Source organism: Alosa pseudoharengus, unplaced genomic scaffold, assembly GCF_046254945.1.
Source record: "Alosa pseudoharengus isolate Yale_2024_CS ecotype anadromous, Long Island Sound unplaced genomic scaffold, YU_APseudo_1.1 YU_APseudo_1.1_scf_21, whole genome shotgun sequence".
NCBI lineage: Eukaryota > Metazoa > Chordata > Actinopteri > Clupeiformes > Clupeidae > Alosa > Alosa pseudoharengus.
Genome location: NW_027468674.1, coordinates 8,388,644 through 8,403,040, shown reverse-complemented (window position 1 = coordinate 8,403,040; position 14,397 = coordinate 8,388,644). Strand labels below are relative to the sequence as shown.

The 14,397-nt window shown below is 41.8% G+C and overlaps 1 protein-coding gene across 1 annotated transcript in view; it reads left to right on the top strand.

Annotated features, from left to right (window-relative positions):
• Positions 1-10,561: 10,561 nt before the first annotated feature.
• sult1st6 (sulfotransferase family 1, cytosolic sulfotransferase 6) overlaps positions 10,562-14,397 on the top strand; it is a 12,923-nt gene continuing 9,087 nt past the window's right edge. Inside the window, exon 1 of the mRNA XM_076297789.1 lies at positions 10,562-11,197. The gene's annotated coding sequence lies outside the window, so the exon portion shown is untranslated. The remainder of the gene's footprint in view (positions 11,198-14,397) is intronic.

Here is a 14,397-nt window from a genome sequence, read left to right as displayed (position 1 = left end):
GAAAACAAACATTTCTGCAATTAGGAAATACTTGTTTGGTGTCATCAAACATAGTGTGCACGTTGGTAGCAAAGCTAAGCTTCAACCTATTGGAAGGCTATTTAATTATGAAACGACATTTAATAGAACGACGTGGATTTATGCAACTTCCATAAAAAAACAGAGCACAGACTATATTAAACACTGTTTGGCATTAAGTATTAAAGTCAGCCAAAAGCTATTAATTAGTCAAGATCTCCAGATCAGTGATTTACGCATGATCTGATCCGCCATTTACCATTCACAAAAGCTGGTATTGTGTTTCCTGAATCCTTACATTCAGGCATTCAAATTAAATGTAATTAAATAGCATATATATATATATTCTATCAGTGTATGATGCTTGCATGAGGGAAACATCCCAAAACAACGGCACCCATATAATTGCTGTTGTTTTGAGAAGTATTTCTCATGCAAGCATCATGCAACAATGCAAAAACAATGAGACTATTGTAGGCCTAATTATATTTTACATTAGTAAAGCAGTACTCTGATGTGCATGTTTTCACAAACTTTTGTGAACAATCTTAGCACTTTAAACATTGACTGTTTTGAAGTGCATGTATAGCAATATAGTATAGCCTAAAAATAATAATTGTGATATCATTATGATAATTTGATGGGGGGTGGGTTCGTGTAGGTGGGCCCTATGACCCCAAAGTATGCCTTGACTGGGCCTCAGGTCAAAGAAGTTTGAGAAGGGCTGATGCAGACGACAAAGCAGTAAGGAGGCATCGTATGATCATTTAAACAAGTTTTATGACGGTCGGTGAGGATGGGAAAAATCGTACATTTCTGTGCAAACTTTGCCCGCACTTCAGTCACAGTCATTATTAATTTAATCATTAAATAAAATACAGTACACGTCTTGGTTCAATAGGTTACGTGCAGTCATTTTAATATGTTTTAATAAACATTGAACCAGTCCGGCCCTCGGCTTGTAGCAAATTTGTTTTTTTGGCCCTCTAATGTATTTGACTTTGACATCCCTGCGCTACTTGATAGCATAGACTGTAAAAAATAGATAGCCGTGACACCGTGGTAAAGTTGGTTTTATATTGGATGTTGGATATTCGACACATTCGAAAAATCTATTTAGCACTGACTACGAGGGTCGAGTTTGTGTCAAACCAACTTTAATGTGTTTAAACAAGGCTTGCCTATATTACACAAAGCTTCTTTTGTCCAAAAACCCATGTTTTGATTTTATGATTTTTTTATGCTGATAAAAGATTTCAATCTATTATGCGGCTTCACCTTTTGACTTACCCATACTAAAACACATCTCCTGAACTCGCCTTACTGCCCTTTCTAGGGAAATTAGCTGAGTACAACAGATGTGTTTTGACATGGGTAGGTCAAAAGGTCAAACCGCATAATAGATTTATAGCATTTTTGAATAATAAAAAAATAATATAAAATCAAAGAGTGCGTTTTTGAAAAAAAGAAGCTTTGTGTATTATGTAGGGCAGTTAGCTGAGTGCAACAGATGTGTTTTGACATGGGTAGGTCAAAAGGTCAGGTTGCATAATAGATTTATAGCATTTTTGAATAGTAAAAAAATAATATAAAATCAAAGAGTGCGTTTTAAAAAAAAAGAAGCTTTGTGTACTATGTAGGGCAGTTAGCTGAGTGCAACAGATGTGTTTTGACATGGGTAGGTCAAAAGGTGAAGGCACATAATAGATTTATAGCATTTTTGAATAGTAAAAAATAATATAAAATCAAAGAGTGCGTTTTTGAAAAAAAGAAGCTTTGTGTACTATGTAGGGCAGTTAGCTGAGTGCAGCAGATGTGTTTTGACATGGGTAGGTCAAAAGGTCAAGCCACATAATAGATTTAAAGCATTTATAGCATTTTTTTTACATTAAAAAATATTTATAAAATCAAAGAATGGGTTTTTGGGAAAAAGAAGCTTTGTGTACTATATAGAGCAGTAATCTGAGTTCACCAGATGTGTTTTGACATGGGTAGGTCAAAAGGGCAAGCCGCATAATAGATTTGAAACATTTAACATTAAAGATTGTATAAAATCAAAGAGTAGGTTTTAGGGAAAAAGAAGCTTTGTGTACTAGAAAGGGCAGTAAGGCGAGTTCAGGAGATGTGTTTTAGTATGGGTAAGTCAAAAGGTGAAGCCGCATAATAGATTGAAATCTTTTATCAGCATAAAAATTCATAAAATCAAAACATGGGTTTTTGGACAAAAGAAGCTTTGTATAATATAGGCAGGCCTTGTTTAAACACATTAAAGTTGGTTTGACACAAACTCGACCCTCGTAGTCAGTGCTAAATAGATTTTTCGAATGTGTCGAATATCCAACGTCCAATATAAAACCAACTTTACCACGGTATAGCAGTGCAGACCTAACCTACCCACTACCACCCATAGACAGCTAACACCAAAGATTCTAGAGCGCTACTCTCAGAACAGAGACGGTTGATAAATCTTTGCTCAGAATCTTTGGCTACCATTCTGAAAAGAGTATGTTGCCTAGCAACGTGTGTTGTGTCTGGACTCGGTCGGTGTATCTGAAGAGGAGAAAACTTCACCCTCCGTCGGCATATTTCTTTCTGAGGTGAGCTTCATGTGGTCACTGTCGAAGACCTGTGTTCCGTCATGTACATAAACTAACAGAATACAAAATATTAATGTATATACATTTATATGTATCTAGAATGAGACAATGGTGTCAATTAAAGTGGAGTATAGCTGAAGTTAGCAGCAGCTAGCGTTAACTTACCATTAGCTAACGTTAGTCTTGAAAGGTTAACGTTAACTTTGGAAACTTCTGAGTAGAACTATGACGTTAGGCTACGACTTGCATAAGTTTGTTAATTTACCGGTAGCAGAAAGTACCCCCTGCAAACTAAGCTGTTAGTATGCTAATGAAGAATATTAATCATTAAACATATTGATATCGTTCAGATGTCCAACGGCGTTGTTGTAGCACCTGTTTCGATAGCAGAGGATGCCCGTGAAAAGGAGAGGCATTCAGAGCCAGACTCTTTGGGTTCGTCGGGTACCGACTCGGACACCGATACGGAGTCAGAAAATGAACAACCTGATTCTGACCAAGACCCAGAGAAAGATCTGGTCCCTTCATCACATTTACCTGCGTTGAAAAGAGCCACGGGCGAGGGACTCCAAAAACAGCCACAGCAGGAGATAAGAAGAATTCCAACACAACCTAGAACCGATGAAAACCTCCATATTCATCATGTAATGTAAGCTCCGTGTAGAGGTCTGTGCATTTGTGCATGATAAGCCAGCCAGTGCAGCATAACGCTTTCAGTCAGTGATTATGCGTCTTGTTCTCAGAGAGTGTTCCTGTGAAGTGATGTCATGCCAGTTCAACCCTGAGGGAACCCTGCTGGCTGTTGGTATGAATGACGGCACTATAAAGGTTGGGTAGTATCTCTATCTCTCTCCCTCTCTCTGTCCTTCCTTCCTTTCTCTCCCTCTCTCTCTATCTCCTCCCCCCTCTCACTCCATTCATCTTTCTTCTTGTCAAATTGATCCTGTAGATTTGATTCTGTATTTTTGTATTATGCATTTTACATAAAAGGTAACGATGCCATGGAAATGGGTCACACTTTCTTTTATTTCCCGTCTGCTCATTTCATGTCACTTCCGTCTCCTTATGTCCCTGGTGCAGCTGTACAACCCAGAGAATGGAGACTTTGTGAAGAGGATCAGAGACAGCAGCTGCTATTTTGCCTCGATGCCAGTAACATCCATCAGGTTTTGTCGGAGTGGACAGTCACACTCCCTTCTACTGGCTACCTGTGAGAACAACATGCTGTGTATCCACTTACTCCATATCTTCAAAATGTTATAATCTCATTAAGTTACTCTCTCTCTCTTTCTATCTCTCTCTCTCTCTCTCTCTCTCTCTTTCTATCTCTCTCTCTCTTTCTCTCTCCCTATGCTCTCATCACTCTCTTACTCGTATTCTCTCATTTCCTCCATCACCATGTGATCCTTCCCCCTCTCTTCTTCGTCTCAACTATACCCCCCCCTCCCTCTCTCTCCCTCTCTCTCTCCCTCTTAATTCAATTCAGTAAGCTTTATTGGCATGAGCATTGAAATAGAAACAGTGTTGCCAAAGCACATACAGAGTACAAATACAGAAAACATCAAAACAGGAAGATGGCATTGAATCATGTAAGAGTATGATTTCCTCTCTCTCTCCTTCCCCTCTCTGTACATCTCTCTCTCCCTCTCTCTCTCTCTTCCTCTCTCTCTCTCTCTCTCTCTTCCCCTGCTCCTGGACACTGGTCACCTGCAGACGCGAGTGGGCACACGCGCTGCTGGTACGTGTGGGGGGACGAGTGCGTGTGGAGTGTGAAGGAGGCGGTGGAGGGCGGGAAGGGCGAGGGCAACGCCCAGAGGCAGACCCTCTGCATGTCCGTCTCCTGCTCCAACGAACAGGCCGCTTCTGGGGGCTCCGACGCCACCATCCACCTCTACGACCTCGCCACGCACCAGACGCTGCAGATCTACAAAGCCAGGTAGTCACAGGGACAGGGACTACATTTTCCAGCATGCAGCACTTAACATAATGACATCAAAGTGATACGGCGCCTTCCATTAGCCTCATAAGTGGTAACTTGGAACTCGAGATTGCATCACACCCAAGTTGAATGCAGCTGACCGCAGTTGACTGTTCCAGTCGTAGCAAGTCGTAAGAACAAGATGCTAGCCGTGTGTGAGCAATTGATTCTTATCAAATATAACAACACCAGTTCGCAACTATGCATTCCATGCTCCATATATTGACCTAAAAGCTAAGTGTTTGCACTATATGTGGCTGGAAGAGCTAAATCCTCCTAGTCTCCTTTGTCAGCTCCACCAGGACACTGATGGATGGCCACAGACTGAGGGTGTTTGCTCTGGCCTTCCACCCCGAGAGAGAGCGGGAGTTCATATCGGGAGGATGGGACAACACTGTTCAGGTAGCAGCACACAGCTAACATGGCCGACGCTAATTTAAAGGTGCTCTAAGTCAGCACACAGCTAACATGGCGGACGCTAATTTAAAGGTGCTCTAAGTGATTTTGGGTAACGTCGTTCCGTTGACGTTCAAACAAAACACACAGCTAGCTTGCTACTCCCTCCGCCTCCCTCCCATGCAATGGAAACTCTCCTAAACACGCATCTCGTCGGTGATTGGTTGGAACAGTTTGTTATGTTTTTATGGTCCAGGCTGGACCAAGTTGTTTTTGTTGCCGTTTTTGGAGCCTTGTGTTGTCCAAAGAGACCGCGTTTTTTTACAGTGTATTCAGGGCAAAGGCAGCTAGTGGATGGTGAGGTGATGTTTGCTGTGACAAAAAAATGTTTTAGCTTAGAAACCATGTAACATCGCTTAGAGCACCTTTAAAGTCAAGCAAAAGCTAACTCAAAGTATATCTAAAGCTAGTTTAATGACTTGACAAGTTAATTTTTGCCTAAGTTTCCAGAAGGCATAAGTACTCTCTACTACATTTTTGAGCAGCTTTCTTGATTGCAAGGCTGAGCCACTCGATAAACATTGGTGCTGTGACCCGGATCGGGAGGGAGGTTTACACAACGTACATACTGCACAGCTACATACCAGCTGGCTACCGTTACACACGCACACGCACACACACACACACACACACACACACATACTGCACAGCTACATACCAGCTGGCTACCGTTACACTCTCCCCTAAACCTCACCAAAGGTGTAATAAAACTAGAAAGTTAACTTCCCAAAAGATATGCACAACCTTGCAAACACCACCCAGAGCCTTAGTCATCAGTGTTGTGCTGTGAACGATTTCTTTCGTTGTTGTGGAGCATAAAACTGCATAGTGCATATCTTAGTGGCGGCTGAGAATGATGCTCCTTCACACACCATGTATCATCAAAATGGAAATGAGGATGATGCCAAACCTAGTTACCTGATAAAAACATACCCACATAAAGTGGCAAATGATTGCATAGCTTTGCGTTAATCCATGCACAAGACGATTTGCTTGTTGCCTGACTAAATCATGATCCATTAATTGTGCACATGGTTTCAGCAAACACTGTAAAATTATCACTTAAACGTTCAGTCAGACATAAGTGTAAGCTTTGTGTGTGTGTGTGTGTGTGTGTGTGTGTGTGTTTCTTGGTGTTTATACAGTTCTGGGACACCAGACAACCACATGCTGTTAGGTAAGCCATAATAATTTATATGGGTAACACAAATTACTGACATTAGACATTATTTAATTATTCTGTATTTAGAGTCCAGTAGATGTGTATTTAATGAATAAAAAAACAAGTATGTTTGCATTCAGTATAAGAAAACAGGTAATAAGTTGGAAAAACACGTATGTTTGCATTCAGTGTAAAAAAATAATAATAAGTTGACATATTGTATTGTGTGTGTTTCCCCCAGAATGCTCTCTGGTCCACACATTTGTGGCGACGCCTTACAGATTGACCCCGTGACTCATCAGATCCTCACAGGGTCATGGAGGACAGACAAGACCCTGGAGGTCAGACTGTGACCTCTCACCTCAAACCATGTGACTCACACACACACACTGTACATTCACTCACCGGTCCTATCAGTGGTTCACTTTCTGTTCATGTGTATATTTGCCCCTATACTGAATCTGTTAAATATGCCCTTCTGTTGTGTCATGTGTGTGTGTGTGTGTGTGTGTGTGTGTGTGTGTGTGTGTGATTTGTGTGTGTGTGTGTGTGTGTGTGTGTGTGTGTGTGTGTTGGTCTTTCCATCAGATATGGGAATATGGGTCAGCAGAGAAAGTGTCAGAGGTTCTCCCTGATCCCTATGGAAACAGCAAAGTGAGTTGTGTTTCGTATGACAGACATCTGTGCTTGCATTTTCACAAGCAGACACACTTGCACTTAATATGCTTCTGTAGAAGTCACAATTTATTTTGTGTTTGCAACTGACATTCCCAGACAATGCAGACATTGCAAAACATATCCCTGTGGGCAAAAGATGTACATACACTTCAGCTTTAAAAAGCAACTTTCAAGTTAATTTTATAACTTCATTTATTAGGGCTGTCAAAATAACTGATTAATTTTGATTAATTAATTTGAGAAAAAATAACTGATTAAAAAAAATTAGTGGAGATTAATCGATTCCGTATGACCTTTGACCCCGAGCCGTTCTAGTCAGTAAAAATTAGACTGTAAAATGAAGGAGAGACAAGAAAACGTGCTGCCTGGATCATTGATTGGAACATTTACTCTTTAAAAAACGGCCTGATGGTGTTCATAAAAAATAAAGTGTTGAAAATAAAGTCCTCTGCAATGTCTGCAGCAAGGAATTTGCATATCACCGGAGTTCATCAACTCTATAGTCGCACATCAATGCAAAGAAATAAGTGTTGACATTGAGGGGAGTGTTAATTTATTTTCATTGTGTCCCCTAGGTTATATCTGTGGCCTGAAATGCCTTGAATGTAAAAAAAAACTTCTTCCCGAAGCACTTTTGAATTTATTTCCTCAGCATATTAGGTCATATCATAGATTATTATGGCAATTATTTGAACAGTGAATACTTTCACAGCAAAAAATTGATATGCGATTAATTTAGATTAATTAATCACAGAGTATGTAATTAATTAGATTAATTTTTTTAATCGATTGACAGCCCTATCATTTATGCATACAGTAATCTTGAAATCAAAAATGTCAATTTAAAAAGACATACATAAGAATACATATGTTTTACACGACCCACGAGCAGAAATTAAGAAGAAAGTGTGCCTATTCTAAAGGCGCCTACATACTCGCCATTCCCGACCTGTAACGCGACAATGTAACGTCACGGGAGCGTCGTAACCATTTATACTCACACGTGGTGGTCGCGCCATTAGTTGCAATATTCTTCTGAACAGAGATGTCGCTGTTGTGAAAAGGCTATCGCTACCTACTTTACACAGTAGAAGAAGCTGTCAGTAGCATTGCTGTCAATGGCAGTAAAAGCCATAGAGTCAGTAAATGATAAAAGCTAGACTCTGATGATACTTCAGACTTCGGTTGCTGCTATTCACAACTACCACCTGGCTGAGTTTGTGTAATTTCCTAAAGTGGAAAGGGATTTTGTTCATCCAGCAAACCATTAAAAATTCACGACTGTAACAAAACAGTCCTCCGAACGTGCAACTCTCGCTTGCCCTCAAACTAGTCCATCTTCCGGTTCCCGCTTTGGCGCGCTCAGCTGAAAGAAATAGAGTGGTGCACGACCTGCGAGATCTACGTTATTTTTACGTCACATTGTTGCGCTACCGGTCGGGAAAGTCGAGTATGTAAGACGCATAAGCTAGGCTCCCAAAAACGCCAAGCAGACAAATAGACGGACAGACACTTTATAAGTCATAGTGATAATTCTGCAAGAGGTTTCCCGATGATGCCCATCTGTGGTCCACAGATCTACTCTTGCCACTGGCTGGGCCGAGATCACATAGTGGCGGCAGGAAGCCAGTTAAACATGCTGAAAGTCATCCATCGCCACACACTCAAGGTCAGCCATCTTGACACACTGTATTCTGTGATGTGTCTTTGTGATGAGGTCTGCTTTACGCCCGGTCTCTATTTGTTTGCCTTACCACCTTTCTTTCTTTATTTCTTTGTTCCTTTTTTTCTTTGTTTCTCTTTTTCTTTCTGTCTATATCTCTCTGTCTATATCTCTGTTCATCTCTTTCTGTCCTACTATCTCTCTCTCCCCCTCCCTCTCTCTCTGTCTCCCTTTTTCTCTCCCTCCTCTCTCTCTCTCTCTCTCTCCCCCCTTCTCTCTCTCTCTCCCTCTCCCTCTCTCTCCCTCTCTCTCTCTCTCCCCCCTTCTCTCTCTCTCTCTCTCTCTTTCTCTCTCTCTCTCTCTCTCTCTCTCTCTCTCTCTCTCTCTCTCAGACGGAGTCCCGGTTCATGGGTTTGTCCTCTGCAGTGTTTAGCTCTGCTGTATGCCCTGCAGGGAAATGGGCGGGGCTTATTGCAGCCACCTCAGGAAACCGGGTGTGGCTACTGGATAGAGAGGGACAGAGGGTCAAGAAAAACAAGCAGATTGAATAGAGTGTGTGTGTGTGCGTGCTTAAGTGTTTGATTGCGTGTGCGTGTGTGTGTGTGTGTGTGTGCGTGTGCGCTTGCACACGTGTGTATGGGCATGTGTGTGCTTGCGCGCGTGTGTGTGTGCACGCGTGTGTGTGTGTGTGCTTAAGAGTGTGCTTGCGTGTGTGTGCGTGCGTGTGTGTGTGCTTAAGTGTGTGCTTGCACATGTGTGTGTGTGTGTGTGTGTGTGTGTGTGTGTGTGTGTGTGTGTGTTTGGGTGCATGCGTGTGTATGTGTATGTGTGTTTGTGTGTGTGTGTGTGTGTGTTTGGGTGCATGGGTGTGTATGTGTATGTGTGTTTGGGTGCATGCGTGTGTATGTGTGCGTGTGTGTGTGTGTGCGCTTGCACACGTGTGTATGGGCATGTGTGTGCTTGCACGTGTGTGTGTGTGCGCGCGTGTGTGTGTGTGCTTAAGAGTGTGCTTGCGTGTGTGTGCGTGCGTGTGTGCGTGTGTGTGTGCTTAAGTGTGTGCTTGCACATGTGTATGTATGTGTGTGTGTGTGTGTGTGTGTGTGTGTGTGTGTGTGTGTGTGTGTGTGTGTTTGGGTGCATGCGTGTGTATGTGTATGTGTGTTTGTGTGTGTGTGTGTGTTTGGGTGCATGGGTGTGTATGTGTATGTGTGTTTGGGTGTGTGTGTGTTTGGGTGCATGCGTGTGCTTGTGTTGGTGGGGAGGGGAGGTAAAGCAGGAGACAGACATTGTTATATTTGTCAGTCCTAGAGCCAGTGTTAATGTCGGTACGAACTGCCTTAAGAGTAACTTTTTTTCCTGAAAGATTTCTGTCTTGAGCAGTTAGCCCCTGTGCTGTGGGTACAGGGATTGGACATACATTCTACATAAAGGCCATTTCTCATGTCATTCATGCAGTTTTTTGTTTATTTATGTTCTTTAACTCTGGAAAATGAAACGTGTCATAAAGACATTGACTAGAGACAAATGGACATACGTAAGCATGTACAGTATGTCCGTGTTTGTGTCCAATAACACACTTCAAGTTTTTTTATAACCTTTCTAAACTGTATGTAAAGTTTTGGTTAAAGGTTATTCAGTTTGCCAATAAAGTTGATTAATAAGTTAACCAGTCCCCATACTGACAGAATTGTGTGCAGTGTGTCTGAGTTTGAGATTAATTCTAAAAGGGAACAGAGATACCATGGAAGTGGAATAGAAACATTTGTTATGACTGTGAGTAGGTAGGGTTGGCCCCAAAACTGTGGTGGATGAAAGACAAGGAGAGAAAACATAGTTCCAGAGACAGTAGATTATAAAAGGGATCATCATTTTCTTTTTTCTTTTTTTTTTCTTACATGCGGGAAAAGCTTATGAGGACAAAACGTCCCAGTTGTCACAAAGAGCTTCATTGTTCAGAAGAGGAAAGCGGAGTGGAGCTCCATGCTGCTCTCACCACTTTTCAGCGAATGTAGGATGTGTCAGACGCTTCCCCCCGGAACTTTCCACGGGAATGCGAGATTGAGGGCTAAGATAGCATTGTTTACATTGGAGATTTTCAGCCGTGACGGTTTCATAAGAGCTCCAGAGCTCCTGGAATGCAACTCAAATGCAGCTCAACTTTTTCGCAAAACAACCAACTACATATCAACAGGCAGAGGGAGAGGTCAGCGTGCAAATACAGCAGAAAAAAGCTGGCATGTGTCTAATCAGTGAAGTGAGAAGATAAGGAGAGAGAATCTGGGGTCAGGCTCACGTGAGGCCATTCACTCGTGGGCGGACGTCTAAAAGAGGCAGGTTTGGACGGCCCAAGAGAAGAAAGACGAGACTGGGACACTGAAGAGAGGAGCATATGTGTGGAAGGAAGAAAGAAATCAACATGCAGCTCTGAGCGGAACTACAGCAGGCATTCTGATGGGAGAGTGAATCCACTCAGGGCCTGACTGACACGTTATTGAATGAAAAGAAGAGGGGGAAAAACAGGACTTTAGACTGACTTCGTGGAAAGAAGGAAACGCTCGACAGGCGGACTTAAACAAAGAGGATTCACTTGAGAGAGAGAGAGAGAGAGTCGGGGACTCCCAGTTGGCAACCATTAGAGGATAAAGGTAGGAAGAAAAAAAAACACACATGCACACTTTGACAAAAGCAAGAGCAGCGAACGGGAGACGAGCTTAATGAAATAGAATCAGTAACATGGTGACCTGATGGAAGGAAAAGATGATGCAAGAAAAACACAAGACCAAATGAACAACAACTCTGAGGAACAGAGGAGTGCTGGCTCTAGTCTTGCAGGAGTGTGTGTGTGTTTCTAGGTGTGTGTGTGATGGAAGAGTGACTGTAAAGGTGGGATAACAGTAAGGTAATGATTGAGTATGGAAGTGGTAATGAGTGTAAGGAAGTGTGTGTCATTATATTATTGTGTGTTGTCATTATATAAAGAGTGTAGTATTAAGAGACTGAATACGTTTTTGTTTGTGTGTGTGACTGCACAAAGTGATTTTGCACATAACAGCAGATAACAGCAGATCTAGCGTGGGTTTATTTGTTTAAACGTTCGTCTACATTTTAAAGGGTCTGGGGTGGGCCAAATAAGCTAGTTTCCCAAAAAGTTGGTGTGTTCCTTTAAACTTGCATCTGGGGAGGTTTAATATTACAAAGTAAATGTTTACATATCCAAGATGGAGTTAAGAAAACCAAAAGTAACTCAAAAGAAAAAATAAGGGACTATATAAAATGTGTTGAGTTTTATAATGAAAAATATAGGGATTAGTCGGGGAAATCCAGCCGACTCAGGTGGCGGACATCTTGGAAATAGGCCAAGGAAAAAAATGCCACCGCCTAAATTTAATGTTATCATCCAGAAATGTTGACTAGATGTTATATGGATGCCAAAAATGCAAAAAAAAATCTTATTTTTTTGCAAGTTTCTCTAGAGCAGGGATTCCCAAACTGTGGTACGCGTACCCCCGGTGGTACGCGAGCTGCTTCTAGGGGGTACGCGAGATGAAAAGGGCTATGGCGGAATTTTACATTTTTTGTCAATTTTAAATCTTTTGTAATTAATTCATGAATAATACATAATTTCGAATCAGGTCATAATGATATGGAAACATGAAATTAAAGGATATCATTTATAAACTCTGTATGTGTTCATCAAAAAAAGGGCAGCTTATTACACATGATGCCTGGAATAGCTAATAGAATGCGTTACTTTTGAATGCGTTGGATGGTCCGTGGGGGAAAGTTTCGCGGATATAACAGGTTTTTGAAAACAACAAAAACAGAAAGGAGGGAAGGAGCAAAGCTAGGAGTTATTTCAGATGGGCAAGAAAGGTAACATTAAGCTAGGCTTTACATTTAACAAACTAAAGGTAGCCTAAGTTTAGCCTTTCTAGGCTGTATAGCCTAATGTTGTCCAAATGAATACTATTATAAGATATTGTATGTGGATGTAGTTAGGCTACTATGAAGGCTAATTTTCATAACTTTTTAACTGACCAAATGCACGCACCTAAAACCGGGAAATGGAAAAATATTGTCAACGCGGGGGGGGGGGGGGTGTTATAGAATGCGTTACATTTTTATGTGTTTATGTGTTGGATGGTGGTACGCGGGGGGGAAAGTTTGGGAACCGCTGCCCTAGAGGGAGAGCTGGAGAGAGTGCAGAGAGATGGTTGACAGCTATAGAATGTTGCAGTTCACCATTTTTTCAATAGCAGTTCAAGGGTTTAGTCAGACGCAAGCTTAAAATGAAATGGTGCAACACAACTCAAATTAAAATTAAACCTACACCAACTAGATGTACCGCAGAGCGGTACAAAATATGACCGCCGCCCAGTCCAGCACATTTTTTCCACAAAAATAAATCACGCTGAAAGGCCTATATGATTCTAACTGTCTCACTAAATTGCATTATCCACACTCAATTCTCACTGGTATCTGCTAGACAACAAGTACCAAAACATGATTAGTTCATAGATTTCACATGTAAAATTCATTTATATATACAACCCCACCCCCATCTTGCCTGTTCATAATTCTGAGAAATTCTTGTGTGCATGTGTGCGTGTACATGTTTATGTTTATGTGTGTGGGTGTGTGAGTGCGTGCTTGTGTGTGTGCCTGCGTATGTGCCTGTGTTTGTGCATGTGCATGCATGTGTACATATGTCTACTGTGTGAGTATGTGTCATACGTATGATTACTGTGAATGTATGTGTGTGCGTGTGTATCTGTTTATGCACATGTGTACACATGGAATGGGTTAAGATGACCCCTGGAGGCAAACATATGGAAAAAATTGGTCATCCTAGGCCAGAAAACTGTTCACAGAAAACTGTGTCTGCCCTACCCTCCTTTCGGGGGGTCCAGTCCAGCGGGGGGGGGCTACAGATCAAAAAGAAAAATGATGGTTCCATGCTATCCATGTGGGGTTACATGCCCACCAAGATTCGTGTACCCCGGTCTTTCAGTGTCCCGGGAATCCTTGTTGGTGTACGGTCACTATATGTACACATAAATTATTTTATTGTAAGGCCCCCCATGAACGAAAGTTCACAAAACGTGGCATGCATTCGGAGGGTGTCATAATGATCCTACACTTTCAATTTCATGTAGTTTTGACCATGTCAGCCAGAGATATTGTGATGAAAACACCCAATTGTTTGCTTTTTAATTTTTAACTAGGTGGCGCTATACATGAAATAAGTGGTAATGGGATGGGTTGACATGTCCCCTTAAGACCAACATACAAAAAAAAGGTGGACCTCCTAGGCCCTACGGTTCTCGAGATATTCATAGAAAACTGTCTCCGGCCACCTACAGGCCAGTTGGTGTATAGTAACATAAATTAATTTATTGTGTGGCCCCCCATGAGCGGAATTCCACAAAACTTGGCATGCATTCAGAGGGTGTCATAATGATCCTACACTTCCAATTTCGTGCTGTTTTGACTATGTTAGGTCACAGATACCTGCGATTACAACACCTCATTTTTACTTTTTTGTGTTTAACTAGGTGGCGCTATACATGAAATGAGTGGTTATGGAATGGGTTGACATAGCCCCTTGAGATCAACATACAAAAAAAATGGTCCTCCAAAACCCTACGGTTCTCGAGATATTCACAGAAAACTGTGTCTGCCCTACCCTCCTTTGGGGGGTCCAGTCCAGCGGGGGGGCTACAGATCAAAACGAAAAACGATGGTTCCATGCTATCCATGTGGGGTTACATGCCCACCAAGTTTCGTGTACCCCGGTCTTACAGTGTCCCGGGAATCCTTGACGGAAATTTGGACATGCGAAAAA